This window comes from Suricata suricatta, chromosome 4, assembly GCF_006229205.1.
Source record: "Suricata suricatta isolate VVHF042 chromosome 4, meerkat_22Aug2017_6uvM2_HiC, whole genome shotgun sequence".
In the NCBI taxonomy this organism is placed as follows: Eukaryota; Metazoa; Chordata; class Mammalia; order Carnivora; family Herpestidae; genus Suricata; species Suricata suricatta.
This window is the reverse complement of record NC_043703.1, coordinates 79,566,106-79,579,702: the sequence shown is the minus strand read 5'-3', so window position 1 is coordinate 79,579,702 and position 13,597 is coordinate 79,566,106. Positions and strand designations below refer to the sequence as shown.

General features: G+C 40.4%; 1 pseudogene; it reads left to right on the top strand.

Annotated features, from left to right (window-relative positions):
* The first annotated feature begins 3,595 nt into the window (after positions 1 to 3,595).
* On the top strand, positions 3,596 to 4,793 carry LOC115290615 (annotated as a pseudogene).
* Positions 4,794 to 13,597: the final 8,804 nt, after the last annotated feature.

The following is a 13,597-nucleotide window of genomic DNA, read 5'->3' as shown; positions in this document are numbered from 1 at the left end:
GCCCTGACCTACTGTCAGATCTGTCTGTGCATTACCGGTTTATGTCCCCATCAGAAGGTTGGCTCTGGGAGGAAAGGACTGTGTTCATCCTTTACTTTCCATCCACTCCCAGGGCCCAGTGCCCAGCAGGAGCTCAGAGAGTGCTGAATGACTGACTGCATACCCGGTCCGCTAGTATACAAGAACTTTTAAAGCTAAGAACCAGCACAATGACCACACCTAGGGTTTTCTTTCTAAAAACACAAATGCCATCCCTTCCTTTTTCAAATTTTTCTTAGGAAATGCTTATAATACTAAAAGCAGGATCCAAAATCTTACACAACATTATCATAAAAGGTACAAAAAGGCATTTTTAAAAAATGAAGAAAATGCATAAAAATGCTATTAAAATGGTCACTAAGCTTTTTGCTTGGAGTTTTTTGGCAGGGGAAAACAGCAGACTTAATTCAACTCCAATACAGGTAGTGTTGTCTGTTTTGCCAAAATTAGTATTATACTATAGGAACCAAAATGCTAACTTTATTTTTTAATGTGTTTTGTTAAATTGGTTATTGTTTACATCTTTTTTTGATGTTGTTGGCAAATTGTTCCTCCACCTGTGGAGCAATGGTGAACAAAAAGCATCTCCTGTATAAACTCTCACAAATTGTAACTGTAGAGCTGAAAGTAGAGCTCTGTTCCAGGCGTGCTCCCTCAACTGTACTGTGATCGCCCAAACCTTAATACTTTACTGGGCGGACCAGGAGTTCAGTGCCTGACCCACACCCTCACCTTCTGGAATCTCAACATGGGGCCACACAAGTGCACTTGCTCCTATGTCCTGACCTGCCTCACCCAACTCAACTTCACTGGGGAGACCCCAGGGTTTTAGAAGGGAAAAACATCATTTCTTCTCACTTCTAAAACCTTGGGATTTCCTTCTGTACTTTCTAATCCTTCTGTCCTATTAGAATTTTTGATGCTATATGATCAAGTAGGCGATCGCCACTCAATGATGGTCACTAATTGGGGCAACAGGCAAGTAGCTTCTTAAATCTAAAATTGTAGGGGCACCTGGGTGGCTCAGTCAGTTAAGCGTCCAGCTTCAGCTCAGGTCATGATTTCATGGTTTGTGGGTTCGAGCTCGTGTTGGGCCCTGTGCTGCCCGCTCAGAGCCTGGAGCCTGTCTTTGGATTCTGTGTCTCCATCTCTCTCTGACCCTCCCCTGCTTGTGCTGTCTCTCTGTCTCTCAAAAGTAAATACAAAACAAAAAAAATTTTTAAATAAAAAAATAAAAAATAAAATTGTACTGGCAGGTGACTGGCTCCTGTTCCCTTCAAGCAACCTAAGCTCAAGAAGATCTCAATCCCCAAAATATTAGAGACAAGCATGAAAGGAGTAGCTTACTGAAAGGATTCATTTGCGCATATATTTAACATCATGTTAAACCCCATAAGATGGTTTATTGGGGTCAACGTATCAACATTTTGAAAATTATTCCTACTGCTTTCCAATTAACAATCCTTCTAAACCCCTCATTAAATCAGGAGGTAACATTCTTGAATGTCATTCTCTACTTTTTTTTTATTGAGACAGAAACAGAGCGTGAGTGGGGAAGAGGTAGAGAGAGAGAGAGAGAGAGACACCAAACCCGAAGCAGGCTCCAGGCTCTGAGCTGTCAGCACAGAGCCTGATGCGGGGCTTGAAGCCACAAACCGTGACATCATGACCCGAGCCGAAGTCAGACGCTCAACCAACTGAGCCACCCAGGGGCCCCTGTTCTCTACCTTTGAAAACTTGACATGGCTATATCCCCCTTTCTTTTTAAAAAATTTTTTAAATGTTTTTTATTATTTTTGAGAGACAGAGACAGTGCGAGCAGGGGAGGGTCAGAGAGAGAGAGGGAGACACAGAATCTGAAACAGGCTTCAGGCTCTGAGCTAGCTGTCAGCACAGAGCCTGACGCGGAGCTCAAACCCACAAACCGTGAGATCATGACCTGAGCTGAAGCCAGATGCTTAACCGACTGAGCCAGCCAGGTGCCCTTCAAGTTGTAAATCCTTTAGAGGACAACCAAGGCTTTTCAATTTTGTGTACAGTGATGAGTTCTAAACTATTTGGAACCAAGCTTTCTGGCAACTTCTGCCAGAATTCAAGCAAAAAGTAGGAAACAAAAGCTTTAAAAACACCAAAGGTATATAAAGTCCATGCACAAACATTCATTACCCAGAAAAACCCCTTAGGCTCTTGTTTGTCATCTTAGTTTATGCACAATTCTTTGTTTTTTTAATTTTTTAAAGTTTATTTTGAGAGACACAGAGACAGTGAGAGGGGGAGGGGCAGAGAGAGAGAGGGAGAGAGCAAATCCCAAGCAGTCTCCCTGCGGCCAGCTATGGAGCCTGACATGGAACTCTAACTCACAAACTGTGAGATCATCCTGAGCCGAAACTGAGTTGGCCATTTCACCAACCCAGGCGCCCCCTTTTTTTTATTTTAAAAAATGTTTTTATTATTTTTATTTTTGAGAGAGAACAAACAGGGGAAGGGCAGAGAGAGAGTGAGACGGGATCACAGAGCAGCTCCAGGCTCTCAGCTGTCAGCACAGAGCCTGACGTGGGGCTCAAATCCCCAAGCCCTGAGATCATGACCTGAACCCAAGTCAGAAGTTCAATCTACTGAGCCACCCAGGTGCCTCTCTGCACAACTCTAACGAGCTCAATGAATCTCCTATACCAGATAAAAGGACACCAAATAGAAGTGGGGAGAGGGTAAACTAAAAGTAAACAAATTCAAGAAACATTTATTGAGTGTACACTCTTGCCAGCCACTGCACTGGAAAAGAGTGAAACAGCAGTAAACGTTCATGCCTTAGAAAGCTCACAGTGTGCCAGGGGCCACTAAAAAACGCCTCAGATGGGGCACCGATGGCTCAGTCCGGCTTCAGCCTAGGTCATGATCTCGAAGTCTGTGGGTTCGAGCCCTACATCGGGCTCTGTGCTGGCAGTTCGGAGCCTGGAGCTGCTTTGGATTTGGTGTCTCCCTCTTTGCTCCTCCCCTGCTAATGCTGTCTCTCCCTCTCTCTCTCTCTCTCAAAAATGAATAAATATTTAAAAAAAAACTGTCATAACATAATGCAGTAAGAACTGACATTAGCAATAGGAATAGGATACAGAGATTGCTCAGAGGAGAAAATGGTTAATTCTAGGGAGTCTAGAAAGATTTCCCAAAGATGGTGATGGCTGAACTGGTGTTTGAAAGGCATTGCAGGGCTTTCTGGAAGAGGGAAAGGGGCTTTCTAGGAAAAGAGAGCGGCCTGTGAAAAGAGTTTAGCTGAGTCCCAGGAGCCAAAGCTCTGAAGGGGAGAAAGGTCTCCAACTGGCTGAGCTGTAGTCCCAACGGGTTGAAACCAGGAAGGTAAAAAACAGTGTTGCTTTTATTCGGACTCCATCCTCCTGCTGCTTGGCCTAGGTAAAGTCTGAGTTTTCTGATCAGAAGACTAAAAACTAGAAGCTGCGGGAAACGAAAGGCACAGGGAAATTGCCCAGGGAGCTGCTCAGGGAAGCGATCCCGCAGTCCTGCTTCCGAACTCCAGGGCTCCTTCCAGAGCGCCCCCTGCATGAACGGGCCCGCTCCTGCCCGCCGCCAGCGCCCTCCGCTGGCCACTAGGTGGCCCACACGTGAGTCAGAACCTGAATAGCCCTGTTCGCACGCTGGAACCTGAACTGACCTCGGGACCACAGACCACAGCAGGCGAATTGGAATTTGTGGTCTGAACCGAACCGGCCAGACTGTAGGCCTTAACAGAAATACCCACACTCTCCCTCACTAATGCTCTGTCTCTCTCTCAAAAATAAATAAAAACATTAAAAATGTTTTTTACAAAATTAAGAAGGATCAGCATCTGGGGTGCCCGGGTAGCTCAGTAGCCTGACTTCAGCTCAGGTCATGATCTTCTGGTTTGTGAGTTTGAGCCCTGCATCAAGCTCTGTGACAGCTCAGAGCCTGTAGCTTGGTTCAGATTTTGTGTGTGTGTTTCTCTCTCTGCCCCTCCCCTGCTGTGCTCTCTCTCTCTCAAAAATAAAACATTTTAAAAAAGGATAAGCTCCATTCTTCTTTAGAAGTTTAGTAAAGGGACACCTGGGTGGCTTACTTGGTTAAGCCTCTGACTTCAGCTCATGTCCTGGTTTCATGGTTTACGAGTTTGAACCCCACATCAGGCTTGCTGCTGTCAGCACAGAGCCTGCCTGGGATCCTCTGTCCCCCTCTCTCTCTGCCCCTCCCTTGGTCACACACTCTCACAAAAATAAATAAACATTAAAAAAAAAAGTTTAGCGTAGCGATGGCAACTCGGTGGGTGGATGGCTCCAGCTGGCGTTGGGGCTGTGGTTGCCGATGGTGGCTGTATTTCAGGCAGTGTCTGCACTCCGGGCAGAGTTTTCATCGGAGGCTTGCAGAGTTAGGCTTCTCCAGCAACTTGATCTTGTGATCTTCTTGGACAGTTTAACCTGCTTCAGCTAGATCCTGACTGTACAGGATACTGTCAGGAAGAAGCACAATTTGAAACAAAAAAGCTTTATGCAGGTGCTATCCTTGAAGTTTGTGGATGAAAACTGGGGAGGTTCCCTCAAGTCCAAGCTTTTGTCAGGAGTGATAACCCAAGCTATTCAGAGGACTACAAATCCAGTATGTTCAAGGTACAGACCCTGAAGTAAAGTTCTGGATGACAATGGGAACATTGCTGAAGAACTAAGCATCTCAAATGTAATGCAGACAGTGTAGAAGAATTCCCAAGTGAAAATTTGGAACGCATATAAATCTTTCCTAAATTTTGTCCTGTCCTTTGGAACTTTAGCAAATGAAATATTACATTACCCAGAGGATATTTTAGTTTTGCATCCTTCAATCTTTTTCCATGAGGCATTAAACATCTAATTAGCAGTTGAAGTGGCAGCACAGCCCATGTTACCTAAGGAGTTGGCAAGCTTAACAAAGCCCATTTTTAATAAAGTTCCACCTCCTATAGTTGTTGATACCACTAACAAAACACATTGTAATAGATCTGTGGTTAATTAGGCAAATGATAGTTTCATAATTGGTCTAGTTTTACAAACCACAGATTTTTAAATCAGGGATGTTAATAAGGGAGAGGATTAGTGTGCCTCACGGGTGTGCTGTGTGCTCTTTGAGATTAATGACAAAACACTACAAAGCAAATAAGGTACGCTGAGCCTCAACAGATTGCCTGTTTCTCAGATTCTTTCATATTTTTGTATTACTCAGCTTTCTTTTTAATAGAAATGTTATAGTTTATAATGAATATGTTGCATTAAAACTTTACGGCTTCATTATTGTAAAACAGATTCAAGATCTACAGTAAGAATGAAACATTCACAAAGATTTGTATTAATGAAGACTACACAGGAAACCTTCATGAGGATTTGTGTGGATCTGATATTTAGCAAATTTTTGTGCTTTACCTTTTTACAGAAGTCAATTAAGAAATGATAATTTTTAAGACCAAAATATAAATAAAGTTTCAAAAATAAAAAAAACGTTTAGTAGAACCAGTGAAGTGACTGGAACCTGGGCTTTTCATTGTTGGGTACTTTTGAATCACCAACTCAATCTCTTATTATAGCTCTGTTCACATTTTCTATTTCTTCCTGAGTTGTCTTGGTAGTTTTTGTTTATGAATTTGTCTACTTCATCTAAATTATCTACTTTACAAGCATACACTTGTTTATAGTATTCCTTTATAATCCTTTCCTTTTTAAAATTTTCTGAATTCTTTTTAAAGTTTATTTATTTATATTTGAGAAAGAGCATAAGTGAAGGAGGGGCAATGTGAGAAGGACAGAGGCTCCCCACTTCCAGCACAGAGCCCAATGCGAGGCTTGAACTCATGAACCATGAGCTCATGACCTGAGGTGAAAACAAGGGTTGGACCCTTAACTGACTGAGCTACCCAGGCTCCCCTACTTCTTTTTTTCTTTTATGCGTGTATTTATTTATTTTGAGAGAGAGAGACAGAGAGAGAGTAAGAATGAGTGGGGACGGACAGGGGGAGGGAGGGAGAGAGAGAGAGAGAGAGAGAGAGAGAGAGAGAGAGGGAGAGAGAGAGAGAGAGAAATACCAAGCAGGTTCCCAGAGTGGGAGCCTGACTTGGGGCTCAAATTCACAAACCACAAGATCATGACCTGCGCTGAAACCAAGAGTCTGACACTTAACCAACTTAGCCACCCAGGGGCCCCAATCTTTTTTATTTCTGTAAGTCACTATTAATATCCCTTCAGTAATTTGAGTCTATTTTTCTTGGTCAATCTAACGAAAATTTTGCCATTTTTGAAAATCCAAAAATTAACTTTTGGTTTTGTTGATTTTCTCTACTATTTTTAAGTAATTCTAAAAGATTTAATTGTAAAGAAAACATTACATAAAATTTATCATCTTAACCATGTTTAACTGTACAGTTCTGTAAAGTAGATCTGCATTGTTGTTAAACAGACCTCCAGAACTTGTTAATTTTGCAAAACTGAAATTCACATTCACACATGAAACAGCTCTCCATTTCCTCCTCCTCCCTCCCCTGGTGACCACCACCCAACTTGATGTTTGACCATGACTATTTTAGATACCTCGTACAAGTGGAGTCATACAGTATTTGCCTTTTGGTGACTGGCTTATATCCTTTAGCACGTTTGTCCCCAAACTTCATTCATGGTATAGCATGTGACAGGATTTCCTCTCCTTTTAGGGTTGAATAAAGTTGTTGGGAGCTGCCGAGTTTTGGCTGCCTCAGGCAAGGAGATATTGCTCTCTAGGGAGCAACCAAAAAAACAAGAGTTACATCTGGAGGCTAGGAGAGTGCATTTCCTGGTCTGGGATTCAGAGACAGTCATACTGAGCCAGACAAGAAAAGCCAAAATGAACAAAAGATCAAACTGCATTTGGGTTTATGCAGTGCTAATCTTCCCCTGCCCATTATTGCGGACAAAATTCTGGGCGCTTCCTTTGATGCTGTCTCGGAGTTTCAGTTTCGGTTTCCCCTTTCTCTGATAATCATTTGACTCTGTTACCCGGCAACCAATCTGGGTCAGTTTCCCGCCCCAAATCCTATATAGGTGGGATTTATTTTTCTTAATAAACCGGGGCTTGATCGGAAAACACTTGTCTTGCCTCACTCTCTGTGCTCCCCTTCCTGCCCTATTTCTCTCTCCCTCCCTCAGGAACGAACCCACAAGGATTTACCACCCTGCCGGCCGGGGTGGCAGGACTGGACAAGTGGCCCCCAATGTGGGGCGAGTGACAGGAACACGACATAAAGTCCCATTGTATATATATCCATTAATCTGTCAATGGACATATGGACTGCTATACCTCTTGGCTATTGTGAATAAAGCTTTTAGGAAGATTGGTGTGCAGGTATCAATTCAAGATCCTGCTTTCACTACTTTTATGTATACACACACAGATGGGATTGCTGCATCATATGATGTGGGAAGCTGCTAAGATTCAGCTGCTTGGCCATTTGCTAGCCGGAAATGTCACTCCCTGAAGGGAGTTATAAAAATAGGCAGGGGAGCGCCACTCCCTGTCAGAGAAGCCAGAACAAAGATCAATCGCCTACAGGCAGGGTGGTATCGGCCCTTCAGTGCAGTGCTAAAAACTTTAGTCTGGTTCCTCTTTTACTCCAGTCTTAATCCCTTAACCCTGTTTCCTAGCAACCAACCTAGGTCAGCTGCCTTGTTTTCCCACCTCAAAACCTTTTTAAGATACAGTGTTTTCTGAAGAAAAGAGGAGGATTGATCAGAAACTGTGTGTTGTGTCCTTACTCTCTGTGCTCCCCCTTCCTGCCCTTTCTCTCCCTCCCTCAGGAACAAATTCGCAAGGATTTACCGCCCTGCTGGCCGGGGTGGGACCGGACAATATGATAATTCTATTTTTAAGTTTTTGAGAAACTGTCATACTGTTTTCCATAGTAGTTGCACTATTGTACATTCTCTCCAACAGTGCACAGGAATTCCGACTACTGCACATCTTGTCAACACTTCTCATTTCCTGTTTTTTTTTCATAGTAGTGATTCCTACTGGGTATAAAATGATCTGTGATTTTTTTTATTTCTGTAGTGATTAGTGATACTTAGCACTTTTAATATGATTTTTTGGCATGTGTATATCATCTTTGGAGAAATATATGTTTTATGTCTATTTTTTCCATTGGATTTTTGTTTAGTTTTTTCTATCATTTTTTTAGTCTATTTCACTTATTTCAGCTCTAATCTTTGTTATTTCCTTCCTTCTTTTTTTTAATGTTTAGTTTTCTCTTCTTTTTCTATGTCTTACAGCACTGGTTTAGGTTATTCATTTGAGATAATTCTTTTTAAATATAGGGCTTTTCTGCTACGAATTTCCCTTTAAGTACCACTTTAACTTCATCCCATTAAGTTTTGATATGTTGTATCTTCATTTTCATTCATCTCAAGGTATTTTCTAATTCCCCTTGTGATTTCTTTTTAGACTCACTGATTATTTAGAAGCATGTTATTTAATATGCACATTTGTCAATTTCTAAGATTTCTTTCTGTAATTGATTTCTGCCTTAATTCCATTGTTGTGGGAAAACATATTTTGTATGATTTCAGGTTTTTTTTTTTAATTTCTTGAGTTTTGTCTTATTTCTTGGCTTATCGTCTATGCTGGAGAATGTTCTATGTATACTTGAGAGCAACAAGCATTCTGCTGTTGGGTGGAGTTTTCTGTAGATGTCTTTTAGATCTAATTTGTTTATAGTGTTGTTAAAATCTTTTATTCCCTTGGTGATCTCTGTCTAATGGATCTACCTTTGTTGTTCTTTAAAATATATTTGATGACTATAAGATTATTCAGTGCAGTTTACAATGCATATAAGTGTACTTTGAGACATCTCTAACATAAGGAAAGGAAGGTAAAGATATTTATATGGCCATTAGGTTTCTATAGTCTACTACTACGTAGCCATAAATAATTAAGTATATTGTAATCCCTAGAGCCACTATTTATAAAACAATTACGTGGGGCACCTGGGTGGCTCAGTTGGTTAAGCATCTGACTCTTGATTCTGGCTGAAGTCGTGGTCTCACAGTTTGTGAGTTCAAGCCCAGCATGAGGCTTTGCACAGGCAGTATGGAGCCTGCTTATGATTCTCTCTCTCCTCTCCCTCTCTGCTCCTACACCACTTTCTCTCTCTCTCTCTCTCTCTCTCGAAATAAAGAAATAAACTTTAAAAAATTAAAAAAACAACTATACAAAGAGATATATTCAAAGATAATAAATTAAAATAAAATGAGACTATTACTATTCAAAATATTCAAATAACCAAATAGAAGGCAGAAAAGAGTTAGCAGAGAAATAAAAAATAGAGCAAACAGAAACCATTTAGTTGGTTTAACAGTAGACATAAATCCCAACATATCAACAATTATATTACATATAAATGACTAAATACAGCAACTAAAAGATATACTTTGTCAGAGTGGATAAAACAATACCTAATTATATGCTGTATAAGAAATTAACTTTCAATATAATGATACATAGGTAGGTTATCAGTAAAGAGACGGAAAAAGAAATACCATTGAATCATTAATCAGAAGAGGTGGAGTAGTCATATAAGCATCAAATAGGATTTCAGAAAAATCATCAGGGATAAAGAAGGCTATTCCATAATGATAAAAGTGTCAACTCACTGACAAGAAACAATAATCCTAAATGTATTTTCACCTAACACCAAAGGTTCAAAATTCATGAAGCTAAAACTGAGAGAACAAAAGGAAAAAATAGACAAAGCCAAAATTATAGTTTAGAACTTTAATATTCCTCTCTCAATAATCAATATAACCAGTAGATAGAAAATAAGTAAAGACACAGAGAATGGAACAGGACCATAACCAATGGGATCTAATTGACACTTGTATAATACTCAACAGGAGAGTAAACATTATTTTCAAATGCACATGGATGATTCAGCAAGACAGTACATCCTGGATCAGAAACCAAACTTGGGAGGTACCTGGATGGCTCAGTCAGTTAAGTATCTGATTTTGGTTAAGGTCACGATCTCATGGTTGGTGGGTTCAAGCCCTATGTTGGGCTCTGTGCTGATAGCTTGGAGCCTGAAGCCTGCTTGGATTCTGTGTCTCTCTCTCTCTGTCCCTTCTCCGCTCAGGCTCTTTGTCTCCGCTCTCTCTCAAAATAAATAAATAATCATTAGAGAAGAAAAGAAAAGAAAAAAAAAGCAAACCTTGGGGCGTCTGGATGGCTTAGCTGATTTCGGCTCAGGTTATGATCTCATGGTTTGTGAGGCTGAATCCGGCATTGGGTTCTGTGCTGACAGTGCAGAGCCTACTTGGGATTCTCTCTCTTTCTGCCTGTCCCCAACTTGTGCTATTTCTCTCTCAAAATAAATGAACAAATAAAGTTAAAAAGAAAGAAACCCTTAAAAACAAAAGCAACGTTAACAATGTTAAAAGAATTGAAATCATGCAAATCATGTCCTCTAACCTTGATGGAAGTAGACTAGGAATCCAAAAAGCAAATGAAACAGGAGAATTTCTAAACAACGGGAAATTAAACAACAGACTTCTAAATAATTGATGAATTAAAGAGAAAATCTCAAAGGAAATTAGAAAATAATCAATATCCCTCTAGATGCAAAATCCTCAACAAAAATTGGCAAATTGAATCAAGTAGTGTACAAAAAGTTAATACATATTCAGCCATGGAAAGCCATAAAATTCTGAAAAATAGTATACCATGAATGAACCTTGAAAACATTATGCTGAGCCACATAAGTCAGACACAGAAGGACAAATACTACATAGTTCCAAATACAAGAGGTACCTAGACTAGGCAAATTCGCAGAGACATAAGTAGAATGGAGGTTACCGGAGGATGGGGGGAATGGGAAGTAATTATTTAATGGGTACAGAGTTTGTTTGAGGCAATAAAAAACTTTTGGAAACGGATAGTAGTGATGGTTGCATAACATTGTGAGTGTACTTAATGTCACTGAATGGTATGTTTAAAAATGGTTAAAGGGGCGCCTGGGTGGCTCAGTCGGTTGACTTTGGCTCAGGTCATGATCTCACGTTCATAGGTTCGAGCCCCACATCGGGTTCTCTGCTGACAGCTCAGAGCCTGAAGCCTGCTTCCGATTCTGTCTCCCTCTCTCTCTGCCCCTCCCCGCTCATGCTCTGTCTCTTTCTCGCTCCAAAATAAACGTTAAAGAGAATTTAAAGAGAGAGAAAAGGCATTGTCTCAAAAATAAATAAAATATTTTAAAAAAAAGGTTAAAATAGTAACAAGCAAAACACATCACAACCATGTGAGGTTTATCCTGGTATTTGAGGATGCCCTAATATTTTAAAATGAATCAATGTACTTATAGTAACAGCTTAAAGAATGTCCATTCATGATAAAAATTGTTAGCAAACTAGGAATAGAAAGAAATTTCCTTAATCTGATAAAGGCATCTACCTAAACCTACAGCCAACATCAAGTTAATGGTGAAAGTCTTTCTCCTTAAAATCGAAAACAAGTAAAGAGTGTTCTCTCTCATCGGTCTTATTCAATATTGTACTAAAAATCCTAGACCTGAAATAAGGCAAGATAAAGAAATAAAAGGCATACAGATTAAATAACATGACTGTCAGTGTGTAAAATCTAAGTGACCTACAACAAATCTACAACAACAGGTGCATTTAGCAATGTAACAGGATGCAAGGTCAACATACAGAAACCAGCTGTATTTCTCTATGCTAGCAATGAACAACTGAAAGCCAAAATCTAAAAAATATTTACATTTGTTCTATGAAAAACGATTTCACTATAGTCCAACAAAACATATGCAGGATGTATATGCTTAAAAAGACAAAATACTGGTGGAATTGTAGAAGAAATTTTGACAAAAAAGAGTCATACTACTTGAGGAATTACACTTCTTGATTTTCAGACTTATATATAGGTAGAGTAATCAAGACAGTGAGGTATCTGCAAAAAAATACCAAAATCAGTTGAACAACATGGAGAGTCCAGATATAGACTCACGTTAATACTATCATTTGATTTACACAAAGGGGCAACAGCAATTTAATGGAGGAAGAATAGCGCTGGAACAACTGGACATCCCTATGCAAAAAAAAAAAACCACCCCAAATCTTTTGTTCTTAATTAATTAATTAAGAGACAGGGAGTGAGAGACAGAGAGAGAGACAGACAGACAGAAACCCAAGCAGGCTCCGCGCTGTCAGAGCAGATGGTGACACGGGGCTCGAACTCATGAAACTGAGATCATAACCTGAGCTGAAACCAAGAGTCAGGCGCTTAACTGCCTGAGCCATCTGGGCACCCTCAAACCCCAAGTTCTCGACATAAATTTTTCACTTAGTGCAAAAATTAACTCAAAGTGGATCATATGTATCAATATAAAGTGTAAGATGTGGAAGAAATCTTGGTGATTGGAGGCTACACTAGAGTTCTTAGGTACGACATCAAAAGCATGATTCTTAAAAGAAAAAATTAAAAGTTGAACTTTACCAAAATAAAAAGTATTTACTCTGTAGAAGACACTGTGTATAGAATGAAATAAAGTACAGACTGTGAGATAAATTTTTTGCCAACTACTTATCTGACAAAGAATTTGCAGAGGCGCCTGGGTGGCTCAGTCGGTTAAGCCTCTGACTTCAGCTCGGATCTCACAGTCCGTGGGTTCGAGCCGTGCATCGGACTCTGCGCTGACAATTCAAAGACTGGGGCTGCTTCAGATTCTCTCTCCCTCTCTCTTTCTGCCCCACTCCTGCTTACACTCTCTGTATCTCAAAAGTGAATAAAAAGAAATATAACTTGAATTCAAGTAAGTTTTTCCCCAGACCTGTATATAAGTTGAGTATCATTGTCAGAATATTTGACTTCTTTATTAAGTTGATTTATTCTTCTTCTGAGAAAGACATGCAATACAGCAGTCTTAGGGTCTGGGGGCGGCGGGTGTAAACATCTTTAAAGATTTGGAAAATACAGACGATTTATCTTGAGATGATTACTGTAAACATTTGGGTGTAGACGGCTCTGCTATTGAAATATATATAAATCTGGGGAGCTATTCAAATTATTCAATTATAATCGTCTAAAACCTGTACTTATGGCCTATCTTTTAATTGTGCACTTTCAATTTTTCTCATATAACATACTTTTTAAAAAAAATGGACTTTAACATGGACTCTACGTAGTCACACGTGTCCGACATGATCTATTTAATCAACAGCTACCAGAAAAGTTTTTTCAATTTACCCGCTTACCAAAATGGACTGAGAGTGCTTTCTCTTCTCACGACATCGTGTAATTAAAATTAAGGAGAAACGGCTCAAAGTTTTGAGAACCCACCCGGGAAAACGTCGTCTCGTTGATCCAGTTACAATCCTTGCGCCCGCGCATGGTTCAGCTTCGGTTTTCCTGCGTCTCCTGGCCCACTCCCGCACAGCCCGAGCGCGCCCAGCTCTCATTAAATCGGCGCGGGGCCGGGGCGGGGCCTGGGGCGGGGCCGGCCTGCGGCGCGCGGCGGCAGCGACGTCGACGTCTGCGTGGC